We start from the raw sequence: 17,655 nt of genomic DNA on the forward strand, positions 1-17,655 counted from the left end.
ATTAGATCTTATCTCTTAGGCCAATATATTAATATTGACCCCGAAACTATAGCTTTCCATTTTGGGTTAGATAATGATGAGATATATAATGAGAATGAAATTGTAGATTACCCCTATGTTCCAAACGCTAGTGTTAGTACTCTACGATCTCATCACGATCATTTTCTTCATCTGATGATCTCTTGGTGGTTTAGACCATCCGGGGGTAGGTACTCTGTAACATCTTCAATACCGAGTTAATGACCAAATTGTAAAATTTCAGGAATTAGTGATTAAAGTGGGATAATTAAATAGTTCAATGATTTATTGGAAATATGATGAAGGTTATTTAGTAATTATTGAATAAAGTAAAGGGTAAAATAGTTATTTGACATGGAAGATTTTTATTTTTCCTTTATTAGATAAGGAAGCCACGTGGAAGAGAAAAGAAGGCAAAATAAACTTCCAGAGTTCTCTTCTTCTTCTTCAGCCGTGAGTCACCATGGCAAAGGTGAGTTTTATGGTTAGTTGATTATTTGTTAAAATAAAAGTTGGTTTATGATTATTAGATGATAACTAAGCTTAAGGAAATCTTAAGTTATCTTAAAATCAAAGTATGATGGAGTTAGGAGGGATTAAAGATTTGAGGTTCTTGGGTAAAATCTTGAAATAGAGTTCATAACTAGAGTTGGAAGTTAAATTTGACTTGTCAATGGTCTAATTAAGAAGTTAGAAGCCATAGAATTTAAATTAAAACATATTGCAAAGTTGGTTTAATTCTTGAGTTACTTATGAGGAAAGAATTTTGAAGCTAAAGATGGTTATATGGATATAAATTGGTTTAAGCATGTGTATATGAGTTTGAGAACATGAAAGGGGTTGAAAGATGAAGCATTTGAGTTGATTTGAGTAGATTTTTGGGCTTAAAAATTTTGGGCTATGTGCATCGATGCACATTCGAGGTGCACCGATGCATCAAGGGTAAATTTCCAGAAATTGTTCAGAGTGTATTGATGCACAGGAAGTGCATCGATGCACCCATTAAAAATGGAAACATCGAATGCAATTAATGCATCGATGCATAAGGAGTGCATCGATGCACATGTTAAGGGGTGCATCGATACACTGTAAAATGCATCGATGCACTTCAAGGGAAATAGAATTATACCTTTCTTTTGGTCTAAGAAATGATAGGTTAGTGTATATTAATTGGATACTAATATGTATCAATGTATGATTATATAGATATCGAGCACGAACAAGTCCCGGAGCGATTATCAAGTTATGATTCGATCGCAAGAGAGGAAATTATAAAAATGGATTGGAACTTAGTGAGGCCCAGGTGAGTGCGTATTATTTTATATATGATGTTTAATGGGAAATAAGAGTTGTGACAAGTCTAATTTCTATAATATTGTGCATGAAGCATGAACATGTGTTTGTTATAAGTGTCTGAGTTATATGTTATGGTATGTGTTGACATGTTATTGTATATGTATTTCATGGTTGATGTGAATATATGCTATTTTATGATGATATGATAAGAAATTATATGAATATAAAAGAGAAGTTATGTGATAAGATCTTTAAGATATATATAGAAATGGAATATAAGATTACGCGAATACATGATATGGGATAAATTAGGTAATAATATGGGAATATGGTAAAAAGTGAGTTTAGAAGAAATGATGGGAATGAAGTACTCAAGTGTAAAGGTTATAAACAATAAGAATGTGAGTTGGTAAGTGAATAGTGGTATGAACATTTATGTGAAATAGTAAAATAGAATTATATCATTGAATGAGAATTGAAACAGATAGATAATATTGACCTATATGATGATATGAGACTTGAACATAAATGATAATAGGAACATATAAGATGAGTTAGATGGGAAAGATACATATGCTTAAATAAAATTATGATATATGGGTTGTATGATGGAAATCTATGTAATTATATTAGAAAGTTATAGGTACTATATGAATTGAATTAGGTAAATAGATTAGATTAGTATATAAATGAATAATAGAAGTGACATATGTTTATAGTGTGACAGATGTGATTTGATCTAGTGAATATCATAGAATGAGGTATAAGCTATATGATGAGATAAGTTTTTTATACATATATATAAGCTATTAATCAGGACATATGAGATTATGAGAAGGAAATATAAATGATGTGAATTTAAGTATAGGAAAAATATATATATATATATAGGAAGATGATTAGATGAATACACATTTAGATGATGAAATGATGGATTATATGAACATGTGAATATATATATAGGATAAGACATAAAAAAGATATAAGCAATGTGACGAGAAATGTGAAATAGTATGAAAGTGAATATGACTACATGATATGTGAAGTGATTTAATTGTTTATACGTATATGTGATTCAACTTATGTGACATAATCTACGTGCTATGTGAAATGTGAAATGACATAATGATGATGCCTAATTTATGTGTAATGAGAGCTAGGTATAGTTGGCATGCCAAGAGTCGAGGGTCTACGCGGTCCTTCGGACTATATGTATTCTTGGAACATGTGTGAGGTCGTTTGAGACACATACTTGATCCTTGGCATATGTATATGATTCTTAAGGAATGATATTGGTCCTTAGGGACAACCTTATATGGCACTTTGGTGCATCTCTACGCGGCACTACGGTGCAATTCTATGTAGCACTTCGATGCATTTATACGAGCTGTGGTGATAGCATTAGTGTACAACCTCTATAGACTCATTTATCTATAGTTCTCACATGTGTACATGGCTAATAAGAAAACCACAAATATATTACATGTGATTTGTATGCTTTTGTGATATGAATAGTATTATATGATTTATATGATGATATGTGGATTGTATGATTAAATGAGGCAAATATTGGTTAAAAATGCTAGGTATAAGAGGATATGTATTAGTGATATAAACGATAATAATATTAATAATGAAATAAGGCTAATGATGGAAATGATGAGTGATGAATATATGTGTGTATATGTTTTATATTAATGATATATATTGCATATGTGTTAGGGATTTGTTACATGAATAAGGGTATGGATAGTAGTAATTGTTCATGCATGATTACTAGCTATAGTTATATTTTATGTTTATTGCCTCACTAATCATCGACTTAGCGTGTGATTATTTCACACATAGGTTACCGAAGTGAGAAGAGTAAAGAGCAATGTGGAGCAAGACTGTCAGTTCTCCTTACCAAAGGTCAGATCATAAGAAAGGTTAATAATATGTATTTTAATACATAAAGTTCTAGTTGGCATGTATTTAAAGTATATTGTATAAGCTCTGAATAGTTCGATAAAGGTTTTGAATAAGTTATATGTAATAATAAATTTTAATTACTCACTATTTATACAAGTAAAGGTTTTTGAAAAGTCAATGTGACACTTCAGACTCGGATCCGGGTCGGATACGGTTTGGGGGTGTTACATTCACTCTTCGTATTAGGGATTTGTGGTGGATGCACTGTCTCAAGAATAAAATCAAAATCAATCTACCCACATTATCTTCAGTCAACTAGTTGATGTCATAAACATTGTTCCTTCAAAACAGTCGAAACATTAGTTTATAGATGTCTTCTTAGTAACCTCTTTCAACTTGGTCTAGACGTCTCTCTCGACAATCCTATCCCACTCCAAAACCAAATCAATCTTACATCCTTGAAGAAAGCATATTGGATTTTAGACCCGGTAAGAAAAATCCGGGAGCTAGTTCCTCACGAGCTGCTCCTAGCTCCTCCGTGCTCCTCCCCCTCCTCCGGCTCCAGCTACTGACGATGATCTTGAATTTCAACAGCTTATGAAAAACATCGATGATCACGTACCCGATGAGGAGCCTGCACCGGAACCAGCTCCACAAGAGGATCAAATGCCTCCATATTTTTGTTCGTTTTTTGAGACATTGATCTACGGTATGCTTCCATCGAATCCCACTTGACTGCTACTCACGAAGCAGTAAATCAACGCTTAGACACTTTGGAAGCTCGTTAGATGGAGTTTAAAGGGAGATGCTTGCATGCATGGATGCTCTCTCTCTTAAGATGCAAGCCCGATTTCCTCCTCCCTCCTCCCAATCCTTCTATGGATGACTAGACTTATTTTATTTTGATTGTATTTGGGATTAAACTTAAAACTTGGAATGTTAAAACATTTTGTGTTTTTGAATTATTTAACTGTTGTTGGATGTTGAACTTTTTATTTATTTGGTTTGATCTTTATGAGTTCATGTTTATTAATCTTTACATTATTGACATCTTAGTTGCATTATGACCATTACCATTTCACATTTGATTTGAATATTGATTATGAACACTAATGGCTAACCTCTCTTTTGATTTTTTATCTTAGCGCTTAAGCTATATTCAATTAATGTTAAATCAATTGGCTATGTTTTTTAAGTCTTCTTTCACTCAGTTTTTGAGTCTTTGATTTAACAAAAAGGGGGAGAAGTGTTAAGTGTTAAAAGTTTTAAAGGGGAGAAGTGTTATAGTAAGGGGGGTAATTTCAAATTGATTTCAAAACTTATTTTTCAAAGAAATCTTAAAATTACTCAAGAGTTTTGCTATATCAAAAAGGGGGTAGATTGTTGAAAAACATTTTGATATTTTGATATAACAAACTAAGTTTAAATGAATTTTAAGATTTTACAAATAATTTTTAAAGTATATTCGATTCAATTAATCGAATATCAAATTATTACTCCAAGTCTTTCAATATCATTTCAAACCTTACTAAATGTGTAAAATTATGTTTTATACTTAAACTATTTTTGAAACAATTTTCATAAAGTATTTTGAACCAAAATCAAGCCTAAAATCAAATTTTCAAAGTGATGCACCGATGCACCAATCCATGCATCGATGCACCATGGAATTAATTGAACATCGAATGCATTTATGCATCGATGCACATACCATGCATCGATGCACTTAGTGCATTTGATGCATCGATGCACAAGACATGCATCATGCACTCAGGCTATTTCAAAACATCGAATGCATTTCATGCATTGATGCACTGAGAGTCCACGGTCAAAAAATTTGAATTTTACACTGATGCACCTAGGGTATGCATCGATGCACTGAAGCTCCCAACTACTTTAATTAATTATTTTCACACTTAAACGGCTCTATTGACTCCACTAATCATCCCCAACGTTCAGAATCATTTGAAGGTATATTTAAACAAGCTTAGAAGCCATTGATCAACAACAAGAAACAATAAGCAACTAGAATCAAGAGAGAATCAAAAGAAAGCATCAAACCTCAAGTTTGAGCATTTCAAGCCTATTTTTCATTCATTATTTTGCTTTCAAGAACACTCCTTGTACTCAATTGTATTCATTCTTGAGTGTTCTTTTCTTTGTTCTAGAATTGTGCAACAATCTACCTTGTGAGGATTCCTGTAAGTTTGCAAATTTGTATTGTTTCTCTTTGGGAGAGAGTGTCTCAAGAATTGGGGTATAATTATTGAGGTTTGTAAGGTTACTCTTTGTCCTCAAAAGAAAGAAAAATTAGGTGAATTTGTGGAAAATCCTTAGTGTGGATAGCTAAGGTAGTGGACGTAGACTTTGGTGAGAAAGTCGAACCACTCTAAATCGATGTGCAATTACTTTCAATTTTCTACAAAAGCTTCCACCAAATTTTTAATTGTCAATTCACCCCCTCTTGGCCGATTCTGTCAATCGATTACTCAACAATAAAGATGGTCCCCAGGCAGACTATTCGATCCAGGGTTCAGTTTCTCAAGATCTCAGCTTGAATTTGGTCTTTTGTGTGTTAGTGATGATTAACAATATTTCTTTGAGGATTTTGGCAGTTAGTTTTAATCATACTGTTGAGATTACGAAGCTGTTTTTCACATCAGTTTTTATTCACTTGATGACGTTGAATAAAGAGGCTCAGCTTACGTATATTACACTTATTCCCGTTGTTATTGGGGTTATCATTGCTATTCAGGTTGAACTGAGTTTTCATCTATTTTGTTTTTCATCTGCGTTTCATCTACAGCAACATAATTCACAGACCTCCTTTTGTACATGGATCCTATAGCTAATGTGTTTCTACTTCCTACAACACTTGTTTATGGAAGATTTCTTGATGCAATATGAAGTATGTCTTCTTCAACCCCAAGGTCAGAAGTGAGATATGATGAAGATTTCTTTTCACAAAAGGGAAGCTGAAATTTTAAACAACAAGAAACTAGTGGAGCCAATTAAGATTGAACAATAGGTTGTTGTTAAACATCTCGACATGATATAGTCCAAGTTGCCTTGTTCGAAATCTGATTAGATATGGAGACATGAAAGGAATTAGAATAAATCTTCCTTGTGATATGTTCAAGAGTCAAATCAGAACATGCGTTGCTCTCAATTAATCTCTGTTGAGTTTAGCATATCTACATCTACATTCTTCAAAGATGATAGATTCTCTCTTCAAGATGATAGATTCTCTTTTAAAGATGAAAGCTTTATTGGATTTTTACACAAGTTCAGATAAAGAAAGCGATTTTATCAAAAGACAAAATGGGGCATCAAGGTCATAGTTCTGACTATGACAAGAGTTCATAAATGAAACATTTTTTCTGAGACTTTATGAAACAAAGAAGACACAAAGATTTCTCTTCCAAATCAGAAATGCCAGCTTGAAATGACATTTTGACACCAAATCAACATTTATGATCATATTATGCATTTGCAAAAATATGAGCATTTTCATTCATTTGAATATTTAACAGGAATTTCAAAGATTTTAGCAAAGATTCAAATCCATCACTCAATGGATTAACATTTCCAGAAGAGTTCATAATGAGAAGAATCATCTGAAGAAGGAATAAGAAGTTCATAATGAGATGAACTTGTTCAACCTTTTGCTCGAATTCATCACTCGGATCAAACATTGCCATGTAGAGTTCATAATGAGAAGAACTCATCTGAAGAAGGAAGAAGAATTTCATAATGATAAGAATTGTTCAACCTTTGCTCAATTCATCACTCGATGGATCAATATTTCCAGAAGTGTTCATAATGAGAAGAACTCATCTGAAGAGGAAGAAGAAGTTCATAATGAGAAGAACTTGTTCACCTTTGCTCGATTCTATCCCAGAAGGAGATAAATCAACACCAACATTTCCAGAAGGAGTTCATAATGAAAAGAACCTATCTGAAGAATGAAGAAGAAGTTCATAATGAGAACTTGTTCAACCTTTTGCTTGATTCTATCATAGAAGGAAATAGATCAGCATCAACATTTCCAGAAGAGTTTATAATGAGAAGAACTCATCTAAGAAGGAGAAGAAATTCATAATGAGAAGAATTTGTTCAACCTTGCCTTAATTCATCACATATGAAGCCAAATTAACAACCCCTCTTTTTAAAGATCAACATTTCCAGAAGGAGTTCATAATGAGAAGAACTCATCTGAAAAAGAAGAATAAGTTCATAATGAGAAGAATTTGTTCAACTTTTTGCTAGATTATATCACAAAAGAATATAAATTGTCATCCCCAGTAGAAAAGTTCATAATGAAGAACTAATCCCAAAAAGAAATTTGTTCAGCATTGCCATCATAATCAAGTGAAGTCAAATGGATAAAAAAATTTATTATCTTTTCGTCTTTGCCTTATTCTTGTTAACACAAGAATGAGCAAAGAGGGGCAGATGAATATATTAATTTTTTTATCTATTTGTTTTTTATTATTTTTATTATATTATTATTAGTATCATTTTATTTATACTATTATTATTATTTTATTATTTATTTATTATATTATATTATTATTATTATTAATAAAAAATATTATTACATTTCAGGCCATTTACAACCCAGTGGCCCAACTGAATCAACCAAGACCCGGAGGCCCTGGCCTAACAAACCTTAAACCCAATTAGGGTTTCATCATCTCAGCCTCAGCTGCTAACGATCTCAACTGTTGGATCTGAGATCCAACGATCCACAGATGGTTTCAGCAAATGAAGCCTTAGGGTTTCATAACCTAGGTTTACATCCCAGTCGCCGCTGCCTCAGCTATCCAACCACTGCCGACACCTCCAATGCCAGGTGACACAACCAGCAGCTGCCGACGCCTTGCTGCCACGACAACGCCTAGCTAGAAGCTCCAGAAACGCCACGATGCCTCTCCACGTCGAAGCCCTATGGTGAGTCACCACCATAGCTATGGTGACTCACCGAAGGGCTCCCTTTGGACTGGTCCAAGCCAAACATCCGATGAGGCTATAAAAGCCATCATCAATCACATGCAAAAAGACAGAGAGCATAACAGAAACGAGCATACAGCAACCAACAACCACAAAAAGAACGAGAACAACCACAACAACAACAAGATATCAAACCAAAGGAAAAGAAAAGAATCAAGAGAACTTACCCCAACCGTCGGAATCTCCATTTTTGAGAGTTAATCGCCGAAATACGACCTCAAATCTAGGAGATTAGAGAGTTTTAGGTAAACAACTCTTGGTTCGCTTTAGGGAAGTAAGCTTCGATTTAGGTTATTTCCAAGTTCCTGTGTAATTTCACACATGGTAAAACCCTTTCCATCCTTATAGTTTTATAAATTTCTATTTTAGTCACTAAATCAAATTTAAGTATTTTGATTCGGTTTTGTAATTTTATTTATTTATATTTTAGTCACTGAAACTAACTTCTGAACTTTTAATTTGGTATGCACATTTCTATTTATTATAATTAGTCCCTTGACCTAATTATATATTTTAGGTTAAAAACCTTATTTAATCCTTCATAATTTAATTAATATTTATTTAATCACCTATTAATAATTATGGCTAATTTACACTCTTAATATCTATATTACATGATAATTCTAATTATGTCCATTAATTATTTATATTTTATAATTTGATCATTAATTTTATATAATTTCATTTTAAACCATAAGTTTTATTATTTTACATTTTAAACTTATATATTTATGAATATGATCTTATAGTTTTAATTTCTTTATTTTGATCATTATTTATTTGCAATATTATTTTATTATTGCTTTTGATATTTTTAATTACTTTCATTATTATTTTATTATCATTTTCGTATTAGTCATATAAATATATATATATATATATATGTATATTTGTTTAAATAATAATATTATTTATTTTTAATATTAAGAAATGACAGTCTTAATATAACTAGATGTCCTATTCTGATATTTTAATAAATAAATATTATTAAAATTATATATTTAATTTTATTTAAATAATATTTTTAGAAAAAATTATTATTTTTAATATTTATTTATTTTTCAAATATTAAGAAAATGCAGTCTTAAAGTAACTAGCTGTCCTATTCTGGTATTTTAAAAATAAATAAATATTCTGCTTATAAAAACATATATATTCACTTCATTATTTTAGGAAAATATTATATTTTCATAAATATTTATTTATTTACTATATTAAAGAAATACAGTCTTAAGTAACTAGTGTTTTTTTCTGATATTTTTAAAATAAAAGTAATATTTACAAAACCCTATATATATATATATTTTTTAAAAATATCAATCTGAAATAAAAGGATCGTAAATTAAATTCATATTTCGAATTCTTAAAATATATTATTAGAGACAATTTATAATCAACAAGTACCAATTTTGGGCGTTGTGGGGGTGCTAATCCTTCCCTAAACGTTACCGGCCACGAAACCCTTTTTATTATTAAAAACGAATTTTGGTTAAACGCAGACCAGTTTATCTTTTAAATGATGTTTCTAAAAACTATTTTAAAAGATGATTTTTAGGTATTCGATCTACCTAACCCAAAAAGGTTGATGGCGACTCTCAAAACATTTTTTAATCAAAATCATTTTTACCACATTATTTTTTCCGCCAAGTAAAATTTTGTGCTCGGACGAAACCGGTTACGAAAGTGCGTATTGCCGTTGATAGCGCAAGAGTAGAAGATGTTCCCGGGATAGTGAATCTTGTCCTGCGGTGTTTTGTTAAAGCCCTAATGTCTGCGATAGAGTTTCTCAACAAGTTCACCATCAACTTTGCCGCAATAACCGGTGAAGCATACTGCACATCTGCCAAGGTGACATATGAGCTTCTAAGGCGTAACCTGCTATCTCCGTTTTCGTGGAGACTACATCAACTCGTTTGTAGCAGGAGTTATTGTCGTTTCGCAGTTTACGCAATTTTGGTGAGTCTTCAAAACACTTCCTTGTTATCCTTCTTCCTCTTCATTCCACCGAATTAATTGACAATTGCCTGGTAACTGAACACATACAATGCAGGTATGCTATCTTAAAGGGTGTTAATGATCTAGGGGGTTACACATACATCGTTGCTGGGCTCACCTGGGTGCTGCTAATCGTAGTTCTGAGTTTCTTCGTCCATGTGTTGGACAACGTGATCGACACTGTGTATATCTGCTACTCAATCGATAGAGATAGAGGGAAGTGTACAAGCAGGAGGTTCATGATGTTTGTGTCATTTACCGATTAGTAGGAACAATAGATCATCCCTCCCATCTAGAACACTTGGTGTATAGACGTGTCCCTATAAACTGTAACTTCAAAATAACGTGTTGTGATTTGTCATTTGGTTTTGGATGTATGTATTGGCAAATTGTGCATCCATCATCACATTCAGATTGTGCATTGTACACTTGGTTTAGGCTTGTTAATAAAGGAGCTTACGGTTTTAAGCGATGGGAAAAATGTGTTTTCTCATTTACATGTATTGTTTTGGTCAAAATATGCTTCAAGTTCATGTGTTTTTATAAATTTGAAATCTAGTCCCTGTAGTTTTTAGATTTAAAATTCAACTTCAATTGTTAGTACCTTACCGCTGAAAGACGTGTCCTATAAACTTGTAACTTCAAAATAACGTGTTGTTGATTTGTCATTTGGTTTTGGATGTATGTATTGGCAAATTGTGCATACCATCATCACATTCAGATGTGCATTGTACATTGGTTTAGGCTTGTTAAATAAGGAGCTTACGGTGTTTAAGCGATGGAAAATGTGTTTTTCATTTACATGTATTGTTTTGGTCAAAATATGCTTCAAGTTCATGTGTTTTTATAATTTGAAATCTAGTCCCTGTAGTTTTTAGATTTTAAATTCAAACTTCAATTGTTAGTACCTTACCGCTGAAGGTAATGTTTTTTTTTCTCTGGTAAGGCTCTTGCCCTAAGGGTTTCCATGAGGAGAGGAAGAGCAAGGCAAGAAGCTGATGCCAAGAGGGCAGTCGGCATGAAAAGGCGTGGAAGCTCAAGCACCGTCAGATGCACAGAATGCAACTACGGCTGTAACCACAACTGAAAAAGTACTGATCCAATGGGTTGGGGTTAATATGTTTTACCGTGTGACAAATTACCAGGACTGACCTAATGATAATTAACAATTATGGTCCATAATTTACTTAACATCTGATTCTGGATAAGGCCTCTCCGTAACTGCTTACACATCTGGGCCTCATTTCCTTTGAAGAGTGGCTATAAATCAAAGAAATCAAACTCAAACATTTTCTTCACTATTCTGAGCCAGATGATTAAGCTATGCAACATCAAATCAGAGTAATTCCATTAAGAGAAGCTGATCACAAAGGGTCAAAAATATCCTCCACCGGCAACCACCCACCGTACACGTTTAGTCTCTCTTCCATTCACATTAATGCAAAGAAAATTTAGTGCGTGTGTGTATATATATATTGTTGATGGAAATAAATTTAACGTTTCGACTGTTGGTGGTTTATTCTTTTTAGTTTGGATGGAGAGAACGATTGGGTAGGTGTTTAAGGAGGGAGAGAGTGATTATCATGAGGAAGGAGAAAGTGGGTCAATCGGTTCATCCCTTTTATAGTCTCAATTAACAGTATTATAGTAACTTTAGTATATGTCAGTCGTAAGATCATTGTGAATAATTTGTAGGTCGACACGTTAGTAGATCAATAATTAGATTTTGAATTTTGTTCTGACACATCACGTGAACCGTTAAAGATTTATTTGTATGTGCATTGTAAAACCAAAGTGTGTTTAGGAATAAACTGGAAACTCTAATGGATGGAATATTTTCGGAGTCCACCTTCATAGGTATAATAGATTATATATATATAGAGAGAGAGAGAGGGTTATAATTGTCGACATTGGAGACCCCGCATGAGAGTTATGCCTGGCCATCATCGCGAAAGAATCCTTGTGTTGTTAGTTAGCATTTGTACTACATCCAGATCATCAGATCAAATCCTTTTATTAATAGAAAATTCCATTGGCAAATGGCATTCTTCCCATTTTATGAAGAAAAAAAATGAAATGTCGATTGTCGCCACATTCATTAGACAAGTTTGTGGAACAACTCGAAGCCTAGGGATGGAAATCCTGGAATGGTTGGCCGTTGAAAGAAATGTGGTATTGTAGGTGCATGGAAATGACTTTGGGTAAATAATTCATTCAATTTTTTCCACTCCTCTTCTGGCTTCTACGCAAAGAATCCTTTTGAGGAACAGGACATAGTTAGGGGACTGTATTGTGGGTGTGGGATCCCAGATGGGACCATCCTAGTTTTTCTACCTTGACTTTGTTCTCATTCATACTTTGGAATCATCAAAATTTAAAAAAACTCATTAAAATTCTAATACTAAATCTAAGGACCAACATAGACTTTTAAGTTATATTAAAATTTGAAGGTGTAAATTACAAAATTCAAGAGACGCAAAATTAGATCATCAATAGAAAATATTTATCATATAAAAATTTAAAATTTTAAAGGATACAAATCTACCTATGCCCCTTTATTTGTTTATGAGTAATCCCATTAGTTCTTGTTATTGTCTAGTGGCATATCCGTCTTTTTTAGGATGGATACATGTCTAGGGTGGATGTACATGTATTCATGGTGCATTGGCGAATCTAGAAATTTTTATAAACTAGCCCAATATAACATATTACAAATTTTATCTAAAAAATTCATATATATTTTGATCACCTACCGTTTAAAAAATAACAATGATGTTAACATGATTTTTTAATTATTTTTTAATCATGACATGGCATTCTTATGATGATACATCACATCCTGCTAATTTTTTAAAGATGAGAGACCAAAACTAACCAAAATGTACATTAAGTTTAACATAAAATAAGTTTAGTGCTAAAATAGAAACTAAACAATATGGGTGACATAATAAGCAATTTACCCTTTTTGGGTGTAGGGGCCATGGCCTACGTAGGCCTAGGCCTAGATACGCTACGCCCCTGTCAGGGTTGATACGTATTCACTATGAAATCCGAATATTTTATGTTAGTTGTTTATTTATTGATAGTATCTATTCTTAAATTTTATTTGAATTCATTACATTCAAAAATTTATGTTATTGCTATATATGTGTACACCCTAACAAATAATTTAAATCAGTATTATACGTGTTCATCTTAAAATTTAAAAAAATTTTTAATCATTTATTTTATTTATGATATCATCATAAAGTTTATTTATATTCATCAAAGTTAAATTTCTCTATCATCATATAATATTTTATTTTTAAAAATATTTCTAAATCGTCACATATTATTACTCGGTACATTTTATGGAAGTTGGCTGTTGCATCCACAAGTGGCTACATTCGCGGCCCCATGAATTGTTTTTCCTACTAAAGTTAATCTATTATTTACCGCTGAAAATTTATTTTTATAAAGGTAACTATCAAATGGTCACTAATGTTTGATAAGTTTTTGTTTTCACCACTGATGTTTCAAAATTCACAAAAGTCACTACTTATCGTTTGTTACAAATTGGTCACTCGACGTTAACAACGTGCGGACTCACACGTGGGCCGTTAGATGCTTATGGATGGTATAATTACATAATAGTCTATGTTATTTATATTCTTTCATTTGATCCTAGTTTAATAATTAAATAAATTTACCTACAAATAGTCCATGTTATTTATATTTAAATACTTGAAGTATCTTTTTTAATGTTTTCAATTTGAGTAATACTTTATTAAATATATACTTATAAGTTTACTTGGATTATAAGTACACAATAATTCATGCTATTTATATATTTAATATCTTGTTTTAATGTTTGAATTTGATCCTAGTTTAAAAAAATAAATATTAAAATATATACTGAAATACTTTAAATTATAAAAAATTAAAACAGAGAAGAGACTTCTAGAAATATTAAAAACATTAATATCTTCACTAAACAATATTTGATTGTTCCTCAACACTGAGATTGCCATGTTTGAGACATATTTCTATTAATTTAGTCTTATACTATAGCAACAGAGATCGATGAAATTTCCTCAAATGATTTAAAATTGTTGAAGTTTGTGTACAAAAATTGGTGTTCACTAATTATTTTTATACTAAGATGACACCGATTTGAGTTTTTAAATGATCATTTAGTTATATTTTTTTTATTTTATGTGAATATTAACAATAATTTTGATTTACAATAAAATTTTAAATGTGTTCATCTTATTGTATTGGTTACATTTAGAATTTTAAGAATTTTTATTTTATTGTTTAAAAATTAAATAAATATTTAAACGTTTTTAAACATAATAAATCTTTTAAACTTTTTTTAAAAAACAAGTAAAGTCATTTAACACATCAACACCATAGACTATCATGTCAGCCCAGTTAATTGTTACGTCGAAATTGTAATAACAATGACATGTTTTATAGATCAAAGATAACACTAAGGAACGAATGAAATTGATAAAACTAAATAAAAAAATATTGTTGATTCTAGTTGACTACAAGAACAAAATTGTGTATTAAGCCAAATTTAAAAAATACATTAATTAAAATAATGAATTAAAATAATCCAAAGATTATTATTGTTATTTACTGAATCAATTTGCATAATTGTATACATTAGGACATTTTGGTTAATTGAACTAAAAATCAGTGACCTAATTTATATATTATACAAAAATTAATTCAGCAAATAGTAACAATAACCTTAGGTATATTTATAAAATATATATTGTAATATATATTTGATCTTGATTCGTAGGTAAATTATTTTAATTATTAAAACTATGATCAAATTAAAAGAATATATAATACATAGACTATTTGTGTAATTATACCATCCAAGTAGCATCTAATGGCCCACGTGTGATTTCCATCACGCCTGTTAACGGTTGTTAACGTCAAGTGATAAATTTGTAACAAACGATAACGTAGTGACCGATTGTTACTTTTGAAACATTAGTGGTGAAAACAAAAGCTTACCCAAACATTAGTGACCATTTGAGTAGTTTACCTTTTTAAATTTTAAATAATATGTTAATTATATTTCTATAAAAATTATCCTGGTAGGTGTCATGAAAAAACGTGAATATTTCCTTAATTAAAATTATTGAATATTAATTTTTGGCATAATTTCAACATAATATAACTCAATTAGTGGTAGTCATATTTTATATGTATATAAAATTATTCAACAAATTATTATAATAAAATGATAATCTATAATAAATACGGCTTTAACTTTAGATATGTAAGAAATATCTATTATTATTAAAAAATTAATTGAATTGATATTATGAATTAAACAAGTTTAACTTATAGAGAGTGATTAAATTTTCTTATTTTGAATAATAATAATTAGCATTATAATTATAATATTCAAATTCATTAATGACTTAGCGGTTAAGAATTTTATTTTTCTTATAGATTCTAAATTCGAGTAACTATCTACATGATATATATGAATTTGAAATTTACAACAGTATGATACACTCCTCCTGGGTCTATATAATAATCTTGATAACATCTAATCCGAGTTAACGAATTACTTAATTAAATATTGGTGATTATTTAAAGAAAATAATAATATTATTATATTATATTAACTTTAAAAATTCCTATAAGAGCACTATTAGGAACTCGTTGTATAAAGAATTAGCAAAACAAGAAAGGGCGAAACTTTAGTTGTAATTATTAATGAAATCAGGGCAATTTCGTACCTCAATCTTTATAAAAATCCCATTGCCATTTGATTCTCATCGCCTCAACTTTCAAGTTTCGCAACAACAAAACATAATGAGCTCACTCGCAAACAGATCTCAGCAACAATGACGATGGCTTTCAAGATGGTAAATCCCTCTTGTTTTCTTTCTTTTTTTATCATCTAATCTTCTATTATATTTAATCAAGTGTATTTGGTGCACTGTATGATGTAATAGGCCACGACTGGGATGTGGGTCACCGATGAGTGCAAGAACTCATTCATGGAGATGAAATGGAAGAAAGTCATAGATACATTGTGTTCAAGATCGACGAGAATCGAGGCTTGTCACCGTCGATAAAGTCGGCGGTTCCGGCGAAAGCTATGACGATCTCGCTGCTTCATTGCCTACCGATGACTGCCGATATGCCGTGCTTGATTTCGATTTCGTCACCGTTGATAACTGCCGCAAAAGCAAGATCTTCTTCATTGCATGGTCCGTCGCTCTTCTAACTATTTCGTCGCTTATTTAATTGTTACATTTTAGTAACGTCACTGCTATTTTATATCTTTAACACTGGTAAACAAATAGAGGATAAACTATATATTTAGTCACTCATCTATTTCTATGATTCCATTTTAGTCACTTAACTATTTTTTAAAATACATCTAAAGATACTTTTAATTCCGTTTTGGTCATTCATCGTTAAAAAATTGATGGTAATGCTGATCATAACGGAATGACATGTCTTCACTGAAAATAAAATATTGTCACGTTTTATGTATGCTTTTGAAAAAGAAATAGTTGGTGACCAAATAGAATCGAAACAATAATTAGGTGACTAAACACAAAGTTTACCCTATTTTACATCATGATACATACATGGTATACGGTATAGTATGATTTCTCTAGTGGGTAATAATAAGCAAATATTGAGATTTTATTAGTGATTTTTGACAATATGTATTAATAATGCTACATAATTCATGACATGGAATCTTTATCTAAGCATCTCTTTAAAATAAATAAATCGAATCTTAAATTCATGAAAAATTATTTTTACTATAGTTTAATGAATTATCTGAATGTCTTGAAAGGGATATTGCTTAAGAATTAGAGTAAAATAGTGAATCCTTTATTTGATTTAAGTAATTAATCTTAATCCATTTGATTAATGTTGGATTATAGGGCCCCAGCGGCATCAAGAATCAGAGCAAAAAGCTGTATGCAACATCCAAAGATGGGCTGAGAGAGTGCTAGATGGCATCAGCTATGAAGTTCAAGCAACTGACCCAACTGAGATGGGGATTGATGTGATCAAAGACAAAGCTAATTAGGTCTTAATTACATTATAAATCATGTTTATCACCATCTTACTTTTATTTAATAACTACAAATGTAAGTTAATCTTCTAATTTATAACAATCTTTTTCTTTACTAGTTTTGTGTTACATATACATATATATAACTAAGATTAAAGACAATAGTTTGGGATAGAGTGTAATTAAAGAATGAATTATTGTATCCATTGAGTGATCTTAGTGGCTAAAGGAGTGTTGTTCTCCCTTGAGATTCTAAGTTCGAGCAGTTGCGTCTGTAGGATATGTATACGTTGTCAATGGTTAATAAAGACTATGAACAGACTACCTTATAATCACTCCAGACTATTTAAAAAAATGAAACAATTGAG

General features: G+C 31.2%; 1 pseudogene; it reads left to right on the forward strand.

Annotated features, from left to right (window-relative positions):
- Positions 1 to 16,103: 16,103 nt before the first annotated feature.
- On the forward strand, positions 16,104 to 17,302 carry LOC120211365 (annotated as a pseudogene).
- The last annotated feature ends 353 nt before the right edge of the window (positions 17,303 to 17,655 follow it).

This window comes from Hibiscus syriacus, unplaced genomic scaffold, assembly GCF_006381635.1.
Source record: "Hibiscus syriacus cultivar Baekdansim isolate YM2019G1 unplaced genomic scaffold, ASM638163v2 tig00109972_pilon, whole genome shotgun sequence".
In the NCBI taxonomy this organism is placed as follows: domain Eukaryota; kingdom Viridiplantae; phylum Streptophyta; class Magnoliopsida; order Malvales; family Malvaceae; genus Hibiscus; species Hibiscus syriacus.